This window comes from Ranitomeya variabilis, chromosome 8, assembly GCF_051348905.1.
Source record: "Ranitomeya variabilis isolate aRanVar5 chromosome 8, aRanVar5.hap1, whole genome shotgun sequence".
In the NCBI taxonomy this organism is placed as follows: domain Eukaryota; kingdom Metazoa; phylum Chordata; class Amphibia; order Anura; family Dendrobatidae; genus Ranitomeya; species Ranitomeya variabilis.
The window spans coordinates 211,194,139-211,210,837 of record NC_135239.1 but is presented as its reverse complement, the minus strand read 5'-3'; positions in this window follow the sequence as shown (position 1 = coordinate 211,210,837).

The window sequence follows — 16,699 nt, the reverse complement described above, 5'->3', positions numbered from 1 at the left end:
GGGTCTTGTGGTCAGTGTCCTCCTTTCCTTATAGATTGTAGGGTCTTGTGGTCAGTGTCCTCCTCTCCTTGTAGATTGTAGGGTCTTGTGGTCAGTGTCCTCCTTTCATTATAGATTGTAGGGTCTTGTGGTCAGTGTCCTCCTTTCCTTATAGATTGTAGGGTCTTGTGGTCAGTGTCCTCCTCTCCTTGTAGATTGTAGGGTCTTGTGGTCAGTGTCCTCCTTTCATTATAGATTGTAGGGTCTTGTGGTCAGTGTCCTCCTTTCCTTATAGATTGTAGGGTCTTGTGGTCAGTGTCCTCCTTTCCTTATAGATTGTAGGGTCTTGTGGTCAGCGTCCGCCTCTCCTTGTAGATTGTAGGGTCTTGTGGTCAGCGTCCGCCTCTCCTTGTAGATTGTAGGGTCTTGTGGTCAGTGTCCGCCTCTCCTTGTAGATTGTAGGGTCTTGTGGTCAGTGTCCGCCTCTCCTTGTAGATTGTAAGCTCTTAAAATCAGGTTCCTGTTTGAATGACTGGTTTGCCGCTCAGTAATGTCAGTTTTTTATACACCTACTGCGAGTGAAATAAGTAAATCTATTTGTAAAGCTGCTATTGACATGAAATTCTCACTAGATGTCGGTAACAATCCATCCAATCCACACAGGGAAGAAAATCACCATAGATGCCCATAAATTGAGTAATAATAAGAAATGACACTGGGAAAACATTTTGCACACACTTACTGACGTGATTAATACTTCGTATAAAAGCCTTTGCTGGTGATGAAGCTTCAAGACGCCGCCTGTATGGAGAAACTAGTCGCAGACATTGCTCAGGTGGGAGTTTGGCCAATTCTTACACACTCTCCACATCCTGAAGTTTCCGTGGCTCTTTCTATGATCTCTGAGCTTTCGTTCCTTCCATATATGTCCTATTAGATTCAGGTCCGGTGATCGGCTCGGCTATTCTAGCAGATTTACTTTACTTCTCTGAAACCAATTGAGAGTTTCCTTGACTATGTGTTTGGGATCATTGTCTTGCTGAAATGGTCACCCTCACTTTATCTTCATCATCATAGTAGATGGCAGCAAATTGTTATCCAGAATGTCTCAGTACATTCATCCTACCTTCAATACCTTCAAATGCTGAAAAACCGCCCCACACCATGATGTTCCCAGCTCCAAACTTCACTGTTTGTATGGTGTTTTTGGGGTGATATGCGGTGCCTTTTAGCCTCCAAAAATGGTGTGTATTATGGCATCCAGAGTTCAATTTTGGTCTCAGCTGACCAGACTTTATTCTCCCAGTATTTCACAGGCTTGTCTTAGTGTTGTTGAACAAAGGTTAAATGCACTTGGACATGATTTTTGCAGTCTTGCGTGGTGAGCGTACATACAGAACCATGGGGATTCAGCGCATGTCTTAATAGTTTTCTTTGATACAATTGCACCTGCTGATTCCAGGTATTTCTGTAGCTCTCCACAGGTGGCTCTTGGACAACTCTTCTGATAATTATTTTCACTCCTCTGTTTAAAATCTTGCAGGGAGCACCTGGTCGTGGCCGGTTTAAGGTGAAATGATGTTCTTTACACTTCTGGATTATGGACCCAGCAGCGCTCACTGAAACCTTCAGTAGGTTAGAAATTCTTCTCTAACCAATGCCATCAGTATATTTTATAACAATAAGGTCGTGGAGGTCTTGAGACACCTCACTGATGTTGCTTTTTGTGTGGCCCCTTAGTAATGAGACACCTTTTTATCAGCTATCACTTGAACCAGCTGATATTATTTGCCACTAAGGGTACCGTCTCACAGTGGCACTTTGATCGCTACGACGGCACGATCCGTGACGTTCCAGCGATATCCATACGATATCGCTGTCTGACATGCAGCAGCGATCAGGGACCCCGCTGAGAATCGTACGTCGTAGCAGATCATTTGGAACTTTATTTCGCCGCTGGATCTCCCGCTGTCATCGCTGGATCGGTGTGTGTGACACCGATCCAGCGATGTGTTTGCTTGTAACCAGGGTAAACATCGGGTTACTAAGCGCAGGGCCGCGCTTAGTAACCCGATATTTACCCTGGTTACCATCGTAAATGTAAAAAAACCCAAACAGTACATACTCACATTCCGGTGTCACGTCCCTCGCCGTCTGCTTCCCGCACTGACTGTGAGTGCCGGCCGTAAAGCACAGCACAGCGGTGACGTCACCGCTGCACTCTGCTTTTACTTTACGGCCGGCACTCAGTCAGTGCGGGAAGCAGACGGCGGGGAACGTGACACCGGAATGTGAGTATGTACTGTTTGTTTTTTTTTACATTTACGCAGGTAACCAGGGTAAACTTCGGGTTACTAAGCGCGGCCCTGCGCTTAGTAACCCGATGATTACCCTGGTTACCCGGGGACTTCAGCATCGTTGGTCGATGGAGAGCTGACTGTGTGACAGCTCCCCAGCGACCACACAACGACTTACCAACGATCACGGCCAGGTCTTATCGCTGGTCGTGATCGTTGGTAAATCGTTTAGTGTAACGGTACCCTAAGTGTCAGGAATGTTTTCCAGTTACTGATAGATTTCAGCCGGTGTCAGGACTTTTTGGCTCTCCCTTTCTTCATGTGTTCAATATTTTTCCCGGTGTCATTTCTCATCATTACACATATTTTGTGGACATTCATGGTGATTTATTTGCCTGTGTGAATTGGATGGGTTGTTATTGACATCTGGTGAGAATTTTATGTTAACAGCTTTAGAAATAAATTTACTTAGAAAATTGGTGATGTGTTCAATACTTGTTTCTCCCGCTGTACATGGTTTGTACATCGCTGCACAATATGTTGGCGCAATACGAATATACATTATTACATAGTGATGCTGCTCGCCATCCTTTCCCCAGCAGGTGTGATTCTTCCACCAGGGAACATGATGACAGGTACTGGGAATTAGAACATTGACAGATTGAACATTTCTAGGTTCAGGAAATTCTGTGCTTTATTTTGCCATAAATGTCCTTTTTTCTCCTGCAGATGAAATATCACAGAAACATTACATTAACTTTTTTTTCTCATATCTATCAATACTGCAAGGAGAAAAGTATGTGCTCCCTCCTCGTCCACTTCCAGGTACTATTATGCCCTCCACACTACACTCCGACATTAATATGGAGTCGCTCCTCCGCAGATATAACGGATCCGCTCTTCTGGGAAGGATTTCTACAAGACTTTGGAGGCGTCTGTGGAAATTACTGCCCCTTCATCCAGAGGACATGGCAGGGAAACACGGAATCACCTGAGGACATGGCCAGGAAACACTGAATCACCTGGGGACACGGCAGGCAGGGAAACACGGAATCACCCCAGGACACGGCAGGGAATCAACTGAATCACCTGAGGACATGGCCAGAAAACACTGAATCACCTGAGGACATGGCAGCGAAACAACTGAATCACCTGGGGACACGGCCAGGAAACACGGAATCACCCGAGGACAAGGCAGGGAAACACGGAATCACCCGAGGACACGGCAGGGAAACACGGAATCACCCGAGGACACGGCAGGGAAACACTGAATCACCTGAGGACATGGCCAGGAAACACTGAATCACCTGAGGACACAGCAGGGAAACACTGAATTACCTGAGGACACAGCAGGGAAACACGGAATCACCTGGGGACACAGCAGGGAAACACGGAATCACCCCAGGACACGGCAGGGAAACACAGAATCACCCGAGGACATGGCAGGGAATCAACTGAATCACCTGAGGACATGGCCAGAAAACACAATCACCTGAGGACATGGCAGCGAAACAACGGAATCACCTGGGGACACGGCCAGGAAACACGGAATCACCCGAGGACAAGGCAGGGAAACACGGAATCACCCGAGGACACGGCAGGGAAACACGGAATCACCCGAGGACACGGCAGGGAAACACTGAATCACCTGAGGACATGGCCAGGAAACACTGAATCACCTGAGGACACAGCAGGGAAACACTGAATTACCTGAGGACACAGCAGGGAAACACGGAATCACCTGGGGACACGGCAGGGAAACACGGAATCACCCCAGGACACGGCAGGGAAACACAGAATCACCCGAGGACATGGCAGGGAATCAACTGAATCACCTGAGGATATGGCCAGAAAACACAATCACCTGAGGACATGGCAGCGAAACAACTGAATCACCTGGGGACACGGCCAGGAAACACGGAATCACCCGAGGACAAGGCAGGGAAACACGGAATCACCCAAGGACACGGCAGGGAAACACGGAATCACCCGAGGACACGGCAGGGAAACACTGAATCACTAGAGGACACAGCAGGGAAACACTGAATTACCTGAGGACACAGCAGGGAAACACGGAATCACCTGGGGACACGGCAAGGAAACAAAATCACCTGGGGACACGGCAGGGAAACACTGAATCACCTGAGAAATGGTGAAGATCTACCCAAAAACTGTTGTTAGAAAACCCCCATAAGCACAAGGGGTCCCCTGAGGGCCAGTGTTATCCCACAGTAAAAGTAACCTTCCCCACCCATCACAAGGTCAACTCTCCTGAAATACTTGCTAGGGACCCGGCTTCTTCCAATATGTAACTTTCAGCCTGTGACCTCCAGTATGATTAGCATAGCACTGCCTTAAACACTCTGCGCTGCCAGAGACCCTGCTCCTTCCACTAAGAACACCACACTCCAGAAATACTCTGTGCTGCTGTTTTTCTATGAAACTGGTTTCTGACATCTCATGAGATCGGCACACGTCTCTCCTGCCATCCTCGATTTCTTCTACTACGTAACCTTAGTCTGTGACTGAACACTGCTCTCCTGAAACACTCTGTGCTGCATTTACAGACAATTAATACATCCACATTTATCAGCTAATTTGAACAGTGACTCAAAATTCCCTTTTTCCTTAACCCATACATCCCTGATAGCGGACACTGATGGGTATAGGTCAATCTCTGTCATATTCCACCACAAATAATTTTGTCATTTGAGGAACCAAATGGGTGAGGAGGGTGGTAATCCGCAGAAAAGGGGCAGCGTGGTGCTGAGGGTGCACATGGTCCAAAGGGGATTATCACCTCATTTATTGGAATCTCCAGGGTTTTCATTGCACCACATGAAGGAAAGCGACAACCACTCTGAGCACATTTCAACCTCAGAAGAAAGGTTGTCACAAATGAGGCCAAACATCTGAACCCCATGAATGTCTGAAAGATATAATTCCATGTGATGGGAGGGCGGGGATTTAATAATAAGGGACATAGTCGCTACGCTATTGTATTGACAACTACAACTCCCAGCAGGCAGAGGAGCAACAAAAAAACAAGACATGAGCCCCAGCAGCATCCATTTCCTCTATTATTTTCTCAGGTCCAGGACGCCCTGGTCGGCCAGCGTGGAATGGAGGCATCAGCTCCACGTCCGCCACCTCTTTAATGGGCACCAGCCCTGTGCAGGATTTGACGCTCTGCGTGCAGCACCGGGCTTGGCAGGTGTTTGTGAAATGACATATCACGGGATTCTCAGAAACCGCCAGTGCGTGCTGCCTGGAAACGAGGTGGTTCTCCAGAAATCCCTGCGTAACGAGACATCTCGAGAATTCAACAATTCCGATTTCTGATAATTGTACAGAATGTAGCAGAGCTGGGACTGTAATTTGATACAGTTTATGGTGATATAAAAAGGTTTTATTTTCTGTGATTTTCCTTAGGAATAACACATACACGCAAGCCAAAGACAAATGGAACAAGATTGATTGCTCTCAGCAGAAGAAACAAAATAATAATCTTGTAGTTTTATTTTTGTTAGCCATTAAGATGTCTCAACTACAAAATTACTATTTTGCTTCTCCTACTGAGAGCAATGAATCTGTTTTCAGCTGGTTAACACGGTACCAAAAGCTTTCATTTCCAAAGACACATCGAAAAACGCAGCCACCGATATAAAACACATCCGTTTATACACATAGATATGGTTGGATGGACGCTCAGTCTAGTGTCACGAAGTATTGGTTGATATTTTGTAATCTGCTTCCGTTGCTTATCACAGACATTCCCTGATCACAGTGTTGCAAGTTGAGAGCTCACTGGGTGTTCATTGCTTCTTGAGCTGCAAGTTTTGAGCTCAGTGGGTGTTCCCTGCTCATAACATTGCAGGGTTTGAGCACAGTGGGTGTTCCCTGCTTGTAGCATTGCAGGTTTTGAGCTCAGTGGGTGTTCCCTGCTTGTAGCATTGCAGGTTTTGAGCTCAGTGGGTGTTCCCTGCTCATAACACTGCAGGTTTTGAGCTCAGTGGGTGTTCCCTGCTCATAACATTGCAGGTTTTGAGCCCAGTGGGTGTTCCCTGCTTGTAGCATTGCAGGTTTTGAGCTCAGTGGGTGTTCCCTGCTCGTAGCATTGCAGGTTTTGAGCTCAGTGGGTGTTCCCTGCTTGTAGCATTGCAGGTTTTGAGCTCGGTGGGTGTTCCCTGCTCGTAGCATTGCAGGCTTTGAGCTCAGTGGGTGTTCCCTGCTAGTAGCATTGCAGGTTTTGACTTCAGTGGGTGTTCCCTGCTCGTAGTATGTGGGTGTTCCCTGCTCGTAGCATTGCAGGTTTTGACTTCAGTGGGTGTTCCCTGCTTGTAGCATTGCAGGTTTTGAGCTCAGTGGGTGTTCCCTGCTCATAACACTGCAGGTTTTGAGCTCAGTGGGTGTTCCCTGCTCATAACATTGCAGGTTTTGAGCCCAGTGGGTGTTCCCTGCTTGTAGCATTGCAGGTTTTGAGCTCAGTGGGTGTTCCCTGCTCGTAGCATTGCAGGTTTTGAGCTCAGTGGGTGTTCCCTGCTTGTAGCATTGCAGGTTTTGAGCTCGGTGGGTGTTCCCTGCTCGTAGCATTGCAGGCTTTGAGCTCAGTGGGTGTTCCCTGCTAGTAGCATTGCAGGTTTTGACTTCAGTGGGTGTTCCCTGCTCGTAGTATGTGGGTGTTCCCTGCTCGTAGCATTGCAGGTTTTGACTTCAGTGGGTGTTCCCTGCTCGTAGCATTGCAGGCTTTGAGCTCAGTGGGTGTTCCCTGCTCGTAGCATTACAGGCTTTGAGCTCAGTGGGTGTTCCCTGCTCGCAGCATTGCAGATTTTGAGCTCAGTGGGTGTTCCCTGCTTGTAGCATTGCAGGGTTTGAGCTCAGTGGGTGTTCCCTGCTCATAGTATTGCAGGTTTTGAGCTCAGTGGGTGTTCCCTGATAGTAGCATTGCAGGTTTTGAGCACAGTGGGTGTTCCCTGATAGTAGTATTGCAGGTTTTGAGCTCAGTGGGTATTCCCTGCTCGTAGCATTGCAGGTTTTGAGCTCAGTGGGTGTTCCCTGCTCATAGTATTGCAGGTTTTGAGCACAGTGGGTGTTCCCTGCTCGTAGCATTGCAGGTTTTGAGCTCAGTGGGTGTTCCCTAATTGAAGTATTGCAGGTTTTGAGCTCAGAAGATGTTCCCTGCTCATAGCATTGCAGGTTTTGAGCTCAGTGGTTTTTCGCTACTTGTTGAGCTGAAGGTTCTTAGCTCAGTGGGTGTTCCCTGCTTGTAGCATTGCAGATTCTTAACTCAGTTGGTTTGCCCTGCTTGTAGAACTACAAGTTTACAGTTCAGTGGGTTTTCTTTCTTGTGGAGCTGCAGGTTTTGAGCTCAGTGGGTGTTCCCTGCTCGTAGCATTGCAGGTTTTGACCTCAGTGGGTGTTCCCTAATTGAAGTATTGCAGGTTTTTAGCTCAGAAGGTGTTCCCTGCTCATAGCATTGCAGGTTTCGAGCTCAGTGGGTGTTCCCTGCTCGTAGCACTGCAGGTTTTGAGCTCAGTAGGTGTTCCCTGCTCATAGTATTGCAGGTTTTGAGCTTAGTGGGTGTTCCCTGCTCATAGCATTGCAGGTTTTGAGCTCAGTGGATTTTCCCTACTTGTTGAGCTGAAGGTTCTTAGCTCAGTGGGTGTTCCCTGCTTGTAGCATTGCAGATTCTTAACTCAGTTGGTTTGCCCTGCTTGTAGAACTACAAGTTCACAGTTCAGTGGGTTTTCTTTCTTGTGGAGCTGCAGGTTTTAAGCTCAGTGGGTTTTCACTGCTTGTTTAGCTGCACATTTTAGTTCAATTGGTTGTCCCTGTTTTAGAGGTGCAGGTTTACAGTTCAATTGGTTTTGTTTTCTTGTGGAGCTTCAAATCCAGAGCTCAGTTGGTGTTCGCTGCTTGTAGATCTGTAGGTTTGGCTCAGTTGGTGTTCGCTGTTTGTGGATCTGTAGGTTTGTTTTATAATACAGCTCAGTAGATTTAGCCTGCTTCAGGACATGCAAGATCCGAGCTCCCTTGGTGTTATTTGCTTGTAAAACTGCAGGTTCTGACCTCAGTGAGTTTTTCGCACTAGTTGAGCTACAGTTTCTGAGATCAGCGGATTTCCCCTGCTTGTAAAGTTGCAGGTTTAGAGCTCAGAGGGTGTTCCCTATCTGTATATAGGGTTTTCACACTTGTAGACCTACAGGCTCAGAGCTTAATAAGTTTTCCCTGCTGTGTCTGAATAACTCAGACCACCGAATCCTCATCAAAGCTCAGGAGGAGATTCCTAAAATAGAATTAAGTGATACATAACATCAGAATCAGACAATAAACACGGATTGTTCAACCCCTTAATGACCGCCGATACGCCTGTTAACGGTGGCAGTTAAGGGTACTTATTCCTCTGCGCCACTTTTTAACAGCGCTGATAAATAAGTGTATAGCGCCCCCCCAGCTTCGGAAATTCTCCGCGGTCTCGGCTACCGGGGGTAGCTGAGACCCCAGAAAACATGATTTGGGTCGTTTTTTTTACCAGCCCCAGTGTTGCGATCACTGTTATTCACGGAATAACGGCGATCACAAAAAAAAGTACGATTTCCTATTTAATTTCTCTCTCCTCTGATGTGATCTAGCACATCAGAGAAGAGAGAAATGGGGTCCCCAGAGCCCCCCTGGTAACTCCGGTGTCCCTGGACCCTCCTGCATCCCCCGGTGTCTTTTTACAGGGAGAAAATGGAGGCCGCATGCGCAGTGCGCCCGCCGAGATCTGCCGGTCGGCAACAATACAAGATTTTTCCTATTGGTTCATTTTGATCACGGTGATAGGGTCTATCGCAGTGATCAATATAAAAAAAATAGTAAATCAAACTCCCCTTTATCACCCCCTTAGTTAGGTAAAAATAATTAAATTAAAAAAAAAGTATTTATTTCCATTAGGGTTAGGGTTGGGACTAGAGCTAGGGTTATGTTGGGGTTAGGGTTATGGTTTGGATTACGGTTAGGGTTGAGATTAGGGGTTAGGGTTGGGATTATAGTTGTGGGTAGGGTTATGGTTGGGATTAGGGTTAGGGTGTGTTGGGGTTAGAATTGGGGGGTTTCCACTGTTTAGGTACATCAGGGGGTCTCCAAACGCGACATGGCGCCACCATTGATTCCAGTCAATTTTGCATTCAAAATGCCAAACGGTGCTCCCTCCCTTCTGAGCCCTGCATGCGCCCAACCAGTGGCTTTCCCCCACATTCGTGGTATCGGCGTACTCAGGAGAAATTGCACAACAAATTTTGTGGTCCATTTTCTCCTGATATCCTTGTCAAAATAAAAAAAGTTTGGTTCCTAAGTAAATTTTTTGTGAATTTCTCGTGAAGCACCTGAAGGGTTAATAAACTTCTTAAATGTGGTTTTGCGCACCTTGAGGGGTGCAGATTTTAGAAAGGTGTCAGTTTTGGGTATTTTCTGTTATATTGACCCCCAAAACTCACTTCAAATGTAAGGTGGTCCCTAAAAGAAAATGGTTTTGTAATTTTTGCTGGAAAAATTAGAATCAATTTTTAACCCTTATAACATCTTAACAAAAAAATATATATTTCCAAAATTGTGCTGATATAAAGTTGACATGTGGGAAATGTTACTGTATTTATTAACTATTTTGTGTGACATCACTCTCTGATTTAAGGGCACAAAAATTAAAAGTTTGAAAATTGCAAAAACAATTTTTATTTTTCCAGAAATAAACACAAGTTATATCGAAGACATTTTACCACTAACATGAAGTACAATATGTCACGAAGAAACAATTTCAGAATCACTGGGATCAATGGAAGCGTTCCAGAGCTATAACCTCAAAGTGACAGTGGTCAGAATTGTAAAAATTGGCCGGGTCATTAAGGGGTTATAGTCCTATAGCTTTGCATTGGGTCTGTTTACAGGAAATGCTTAGGAAAAATGTTTTTTGCAAAGTTACTTAATTTTCTTATTTTAGATGCATTTGTAAAGGAAAAGTATACACACCCTTTAAGCTTCACTTTGATGCCTGTAAACAGTTTTTTTTTATTTTCTTACCATTTCCATCATATTTTCGTATGCACTTGAGCCACTTTTCTCCAGGTGTATCAGAGTCCTGCTGAGCTTTTCTTTCTCTCGGTGATCATCCTAAACAATACTGGAGAAGGAACAATGGTCCGGGGGCGCAGCAGATAAAGATGGTAATTGATCATTGTGATGATATAATCAGCGCTCGTGCCCCGTCAGCAGCCCATAATTTCGGAAATTACCTGCAGTTATAACAGGAGACAGGAGGCCATTACCAGAATGACTGAGGCGTCTTTTGACGATCTTCCACCCAGCGTCTGGTCACTTTCTAAATAGATGGGCGTACGTGACAAAGCCGAGGCACCCGAGGAGCAGAAAATCCAGAGCTCACGTAGCTTCATGGAGGATGGTGCTGCTGGACTGCTAAGTATCACACATAATTAGAAGACAATATTACACTTGATGGGATTAAATATACAGCTCCGCAAACAGAGCCAAACATGGGATACACGGATCGGCAGCAGTGTGATACACGATAGGCTTAGATACACAATAGGCTTAGATACACAGGACCCGTCACATCACCGACTAGCAGTTATCGGGTCTGACCCATCACATCATGGTGGCCCCCGTAGATCCGATGAAGAGGAATATGATTAATAATATCTTCACTGTCCTCCAGCTCCTCCGAAACCAAAACAGACGATAATCAGAAGAAATCGTCAATGTTTTATAAAGATGATTTAATTCCATTAACTCCTGGGCAGATGAAGGAAATGGAGAATATTTCCCTCCGCCAGACACAGAGGAGATCTCCATGGCCGGATCATTGACTCGAGAACTTGGCGCTGCCTTTACAATTATACACAATGTTGCTTTATGAGATGTTTTATGTGTGAACTTTCCACAAGGACACACATTGGGCTCAAATAAGTTCTGCATGGGCGTGAACCTGCAATATGGCTCCTCCCCCGAGGGCCACACTGGGGATGATTTTATCAGTATTGATCTTTTTATATTGGTCATACCTTTTGTTATTTATTAATGTAGCAGAGCTATTTTTCAGTTGCTTCTGCTGTGAAGAGTGTAAAGGTACCTTCACACGAAACGACTTTGTAACGATATCGCTAGCGATCCGTGACGTTGCAGCGTCCTCGCTAGCGATATCGTTTAGTTTGACACGCAGCAGCGATCAGGATCCTGCTGTGATGTCGCTGGTCGCTGAATAAAGTTCAGAACTTTATTTGGTCGTCCGATCGCCGTGTATCGTTGTGTTTGACAGCAAAAGCAACGATACCAGCGATATTTTACACTGGTAACCAGGGTAAACATCGGGTTACTAAGCGCAGGGCCGCGCTTAGTAACCCGATGTTTACCCTGGTTACCAGTGTAAAATGTAAAAAAAACAAACAGTACATACTTACATGCGTCCCCCGGCGTCTGCTTCCCACACTGACTGAGCGCCGCAAAGTGAAAGTGAAAGCACAGCACAGCGGTGACGTCACCGCTGTGCCCTGCTACTGCCGGCGCTCAGTCAGTCAGTCAGTGCAGGAAGCGGACGCCGGGGGACGCGAATGTAAGTATGTACGGTTTGTTTTTTTTACATTTTACGCTGGTAACCAGGGTAAACATCGGGTTACTAAGCGCGGCCCTGCGCTTAGCAACCCGATGGTTACCCGGGGACCTCGGCATCGTTGGTCGCTGGAGAGCGGTCTGTGTGACAGCTCTCCAGCGATCAAACAGCAACGCTGCAGCGATCGGCATCGTTGTCGCTATCGCTGCAGCGTCGTTTCGTGTGAAGGTACCTTTACAGGCAGTCCCATGTAACACCACAGGAGGGAACACTGATATGCTACATCTGTTTGCACACTGCTGACACCCATTTGTGCAGTCTACGACATTTCTGTTAATCCCTTTGGATACAGATCAGGCTCTCGAGTCCTTGATTCATGATGGAGACACAGGGAACGTGAAATGTGTCGGCTCCATGGAAAAACTCATCGAAACGTAAAAGCTGATTAACCTCCTGCAATGTCACTGCGTGACTTTCCCTTTAAACACGGTGTCATCGGCTGATGTACTGCAGTGTTGGGTTCTGCGGACCCTCGCACCTCACCCAGTTTCACCATCTATTTCCAAATTGACATTACTGGGGATAGGGGTCAATGGCAACAGGGAAATTACTAGACAAACAATGTAATGTTCCTCCGTGTGGTTTTTAACTTTGTGTCAGCTTTATATTAGTTACTATTTTACCCTTTCATGTCATACTGTTTGGGGCCATTTATGTTGCACTGAGCCTCGCCGGCAGCCCGACCCTATGACAACACTTCGGCACTAATTCCTATTTGCCAGGTTTTTTTTAAACCATTTTTTTGCGCTGGCGAATTTCACTAAAATGATGGAACAAAGTTTGACGATTTTGGCAAAAATTTAACTTTTTGTTTTTGCTTTTCTAGAGTAAAAAGATACACAGTAATATACATTTCAGAACATTACTCTTTTGCACAAAAAACACAAAACATTTTTTTAATCCGCTGGAGTAGAATTATGCAAAAAGTTTTGAAAAAAGGTAAAAGTTGAAATAAGGCCCCATCCACATCGTGATTCTTCAGCTGACGGCTTTCTCCTCTGACTCCTCCATATACAGGAACGAGTGACTCCCCCCATAATAGAAACCATCTGCTAAAACATCTGCAGAAACCAAAACCGTGAATATACCGGTTCAGAACAAAAAAAAAAAAGACCAAAGTGAATGAAGAGAAATGGTGTTTTCTCGGGATCTCTCTTCTCTGAAAGTCGGAAAAATAAAGTCTAAATTTTCCTCTCTATTTTCATTGTCACTGGTTTACCTTCTAGACACAGGAGTCATTTTTGGGTCCAGCTCAGGTTCTCTAATTCTGCTTTATCACGCTAATGAAAAGATTAAATTGCTGCAAGAAGGGGAAGAGCCGTCATAAGACAGAGCAGGTGAGGAGAAGATTTGCAGGGTTTCTGTAGCCCCTCAGTCTCCGGCCTGTATTTATGAGCTGTGCGGACACAGGGGTTAAGGTACCTTCACACGAAACGACATTATAACGATATCGCTAGCAATCCGTGACGTTGCAGCGTCCTCGCTAGCGATATCGTTTCGTTTGACACGCAGCAGCGATCAGGATCCTGCTGTGATGTCGCTGGTCGCTGAATAAAGTCCAGAACTTTATTTGGTCGCCCGATCGCTGTGTATCGTTGTGTTTGAAAGCAAAAGCAACGATACCAGCGATATTTTACACTGGTAACCAGGGTAAACATCGGGTTACTAAGCGCAGGGCCGCGCTTAGTTACCCGATGTTTACCCTGGTTACTAGCGTAAAATGTAAAAAAAACAAACAGCACATACTCACATTGCGTCCCCTGCAGTCTGCTTCCTCCTCTGACTCAGCGCCGCAAAGTGAAAGTGAAAGCAGCACAGCGGTGACGTCACCGCTCTGCTCTCACTGTACGGCGCTCAGTCAGTCAGGAAGTGGACGCAGGGGGACGTGAATGTAAGTATGTGCTGTTTGTTTTTTTTAGATTTTACGCTGGTAACCAGGGTAAACATCGGGTTACTAAGCGCGGCCCTGCGCTTAGTTACCCGATGTTTACCCTGGTTACCAGGGGACCTCGGCATAGTTGATCGCTGGAGAGCGGTCTGTGTGACAGCTCTCCAGCGACCAAACAGCGACGCTGCAGCGATCGACATCGTTGTCGCTATCGCTGCAGCGTCGCTTCGTGTGAAGGTACCTTAAGTAATCCGCCAGATGTAAAAACACAATGCAGATATACAGCAGAGACCAGAGTAATCCCTGCGAGGCCGAGCGCTCCAGAACATCACTGGGTTTAGGATTAGGTAAATCTTCAAGGAAGAGAAAAATGTCCATCAAAGAACAGTAAGTGAGATGGACGATCTGTGGAGGACGGAGGACGGCAGAGGCGAGGAGCTCAACGGCCCCTGGAAAGTGACATCTCCGAGGCCGCACACATCGCCGAGCCGCCCAATATCGGGGAGAAGAGTCACAGACACCCACACCTCAAACCAGTAAAGAACAGATATTAGCAAAGTATAAAAACATCGTAAATCATTAAACAAAAGGAAATCACCAAATCTAAAATCTGATCACCGGCATAAAAAGTCCAAAAAAGGGTTCATCCAGGAGGAAGAGGAGGCAAAAGAAAACAGTTATCACAAAGTGTTAGAGGATTCCACTGAGATACAATTCAAGCAATGTCCCCATGACAACCCTGATGTGCCAGAAGTCCAGACAGAAGTGTTAACAAACATTAGCTAATGATATCTCAAATATCTGCCAGGGGGAGAAAAAAGGTTCTTATGTATCTCTGTATATAGGGAGCTCCCCCTAGTGGTGACTACAGGGAGGGTCTTCTGTATCTTTATACAGGGAGCTCCCCCTAGTGGTGGCTGCAGACAGGATCTTATCATGTATCTCTGTATACAGGGAGCTCCCCCTAGTGGTGGCTGCAGACAGGATCTTATCATGTATCTCTGTATACAGGGAGCTCCCCCTAGTGGTGGCTGCAGGCAGGATCTTATCATGTATCTCTGTATACAGGGAGCTCCCCCTAGTGGTGGCTGCAGACAGGATCTTATCATGTATCTCTGTATACAGGGAGCTCCCCCTAGTGGTGACTGCAGACAGGATCTTATCATGTATCTCTGTATACAAGGAGCTCCCCCTAGTGGTGACTGCAGACAGAATCTTATCATGTATCTCTGTATACAGGGAGCTCCCCCTAGTGGTGACTGCAGACAGAATCTTATCATGTATCTCTGTATACAGGGAGCTCCCCCTAGTGGTGTCTGCAGACAGAATCTTATCATGTATCTCTGTATACAGGGAGCTCCCCCTAGTGGTGACTGCAGACAGGATCTTATCATGTATCTCTGTATACAGGGAGCTCCCCCTAGTGGTGGCTGCAGACAGGATCTTATCATGTATCTCTGTATACAGGGAGCTCCCCCTAGTGGAGGCTGCAGTCAGGATCTTATCATGTATCTCTGTATACAGGGAGCTCCCCCTAGTGGTGACTGCAGACAGGATCTTATCATGTATCTCTGTATACAGGGAGCTCCCCCTAGTGTGACTGCAGACAGGATCTTATCATGTATCTCTGTATACAGGGAGCTCCCCCTAGTGGTGACTGCAGACAGGATCTTATCATGTATCTCTGTATACAGGGAGCTCCCCCTAGTGGTGGCTGCAGACAGGATCTTATCATGTATCTCTGTATACAGGGAGCTCCCCCTAGTGGAGGCTGCAGACAGGATCTTATCATGTATCTCTGTATACAGGGAGCTCCCCCTAGTGGAGGCTGCAGACAGGATCTTATCATGTATCTCTGTATACAGGGAGCTCCCCCTAGTGTGACTGCAGACAGGATCTTATCATGTATCTCTGTATACAGGGAGCTCCCCCTAGTGGTGACTGCAGACAGGATCTTATCATGTATCTCTGTATACAGGGAGCTCCCCCTAGTGGTGGCTGCAGACAGGATCTTATCATGTATCTCTGTATACAGGGAGCTCCCCCTAGTGGAGGCTGCAGACAGGATCTTATCATGTATCTCTGTATACAGGGAGCTCCCCCTAGTGGAGGCTGCAGACAGGCTCTTATCATGTATCTCTGTATACAGGGAGCTCCCCCTAGTGGTGACTGCAGACAGGATCTTATCATGTATCTCTGTATACAGGGAGCTCCCCCTAGTGTGACTGCAGACAGGATCTTATCATGTATCTCTGTATACAGGGCACTCCCCCTAGTGGTGGCTGCAGACAGAATCTTATCATGTATCTCTGTATACAGGGAGCTCCCCCTAGTGGTGACTGTAGACAGGATCTTATCATGTATCTCTGTATACAGGGAGCTCCCCCTAGTGGTGGCTGCAGACAGGATCTTATCATGTATCTCTGTATACAGGGAGCTCCCCCTAGTGGAGGCTGTAGATAGGATCTTATCATGTATCTCTGTATACAGGGAGCTCCCCCTAGTGGAGGCTGCAGACAGGATCTTATCATGTATCTCTGTATACAGGGAGCTCCCCCTAGTGGTGACTGCAGACAGGATCTTATCATGTATCTCTGTATACAGGGAGCTCCCCCTAGTGGTGGCTGCAGAAAGGATCTTATCATGTATCTCTGTATACAGGGAGCTCCCCCTAGTGGTGGCTGCAGACAGGATGTTATCATGTATCTCTATATACATGGAGCTCCCCCTAGTGGTGACTGCAGACAGGATCTTATCATGTATCTCTGTATACAGGGAGCTCCCCCTAGTGGTGACTGCAGACAGGATCTTATCATGTATCTCTGTATACAGGGAGCTCCCCCTAGTGGTGGCTGCAGACAGGATCTTATCATG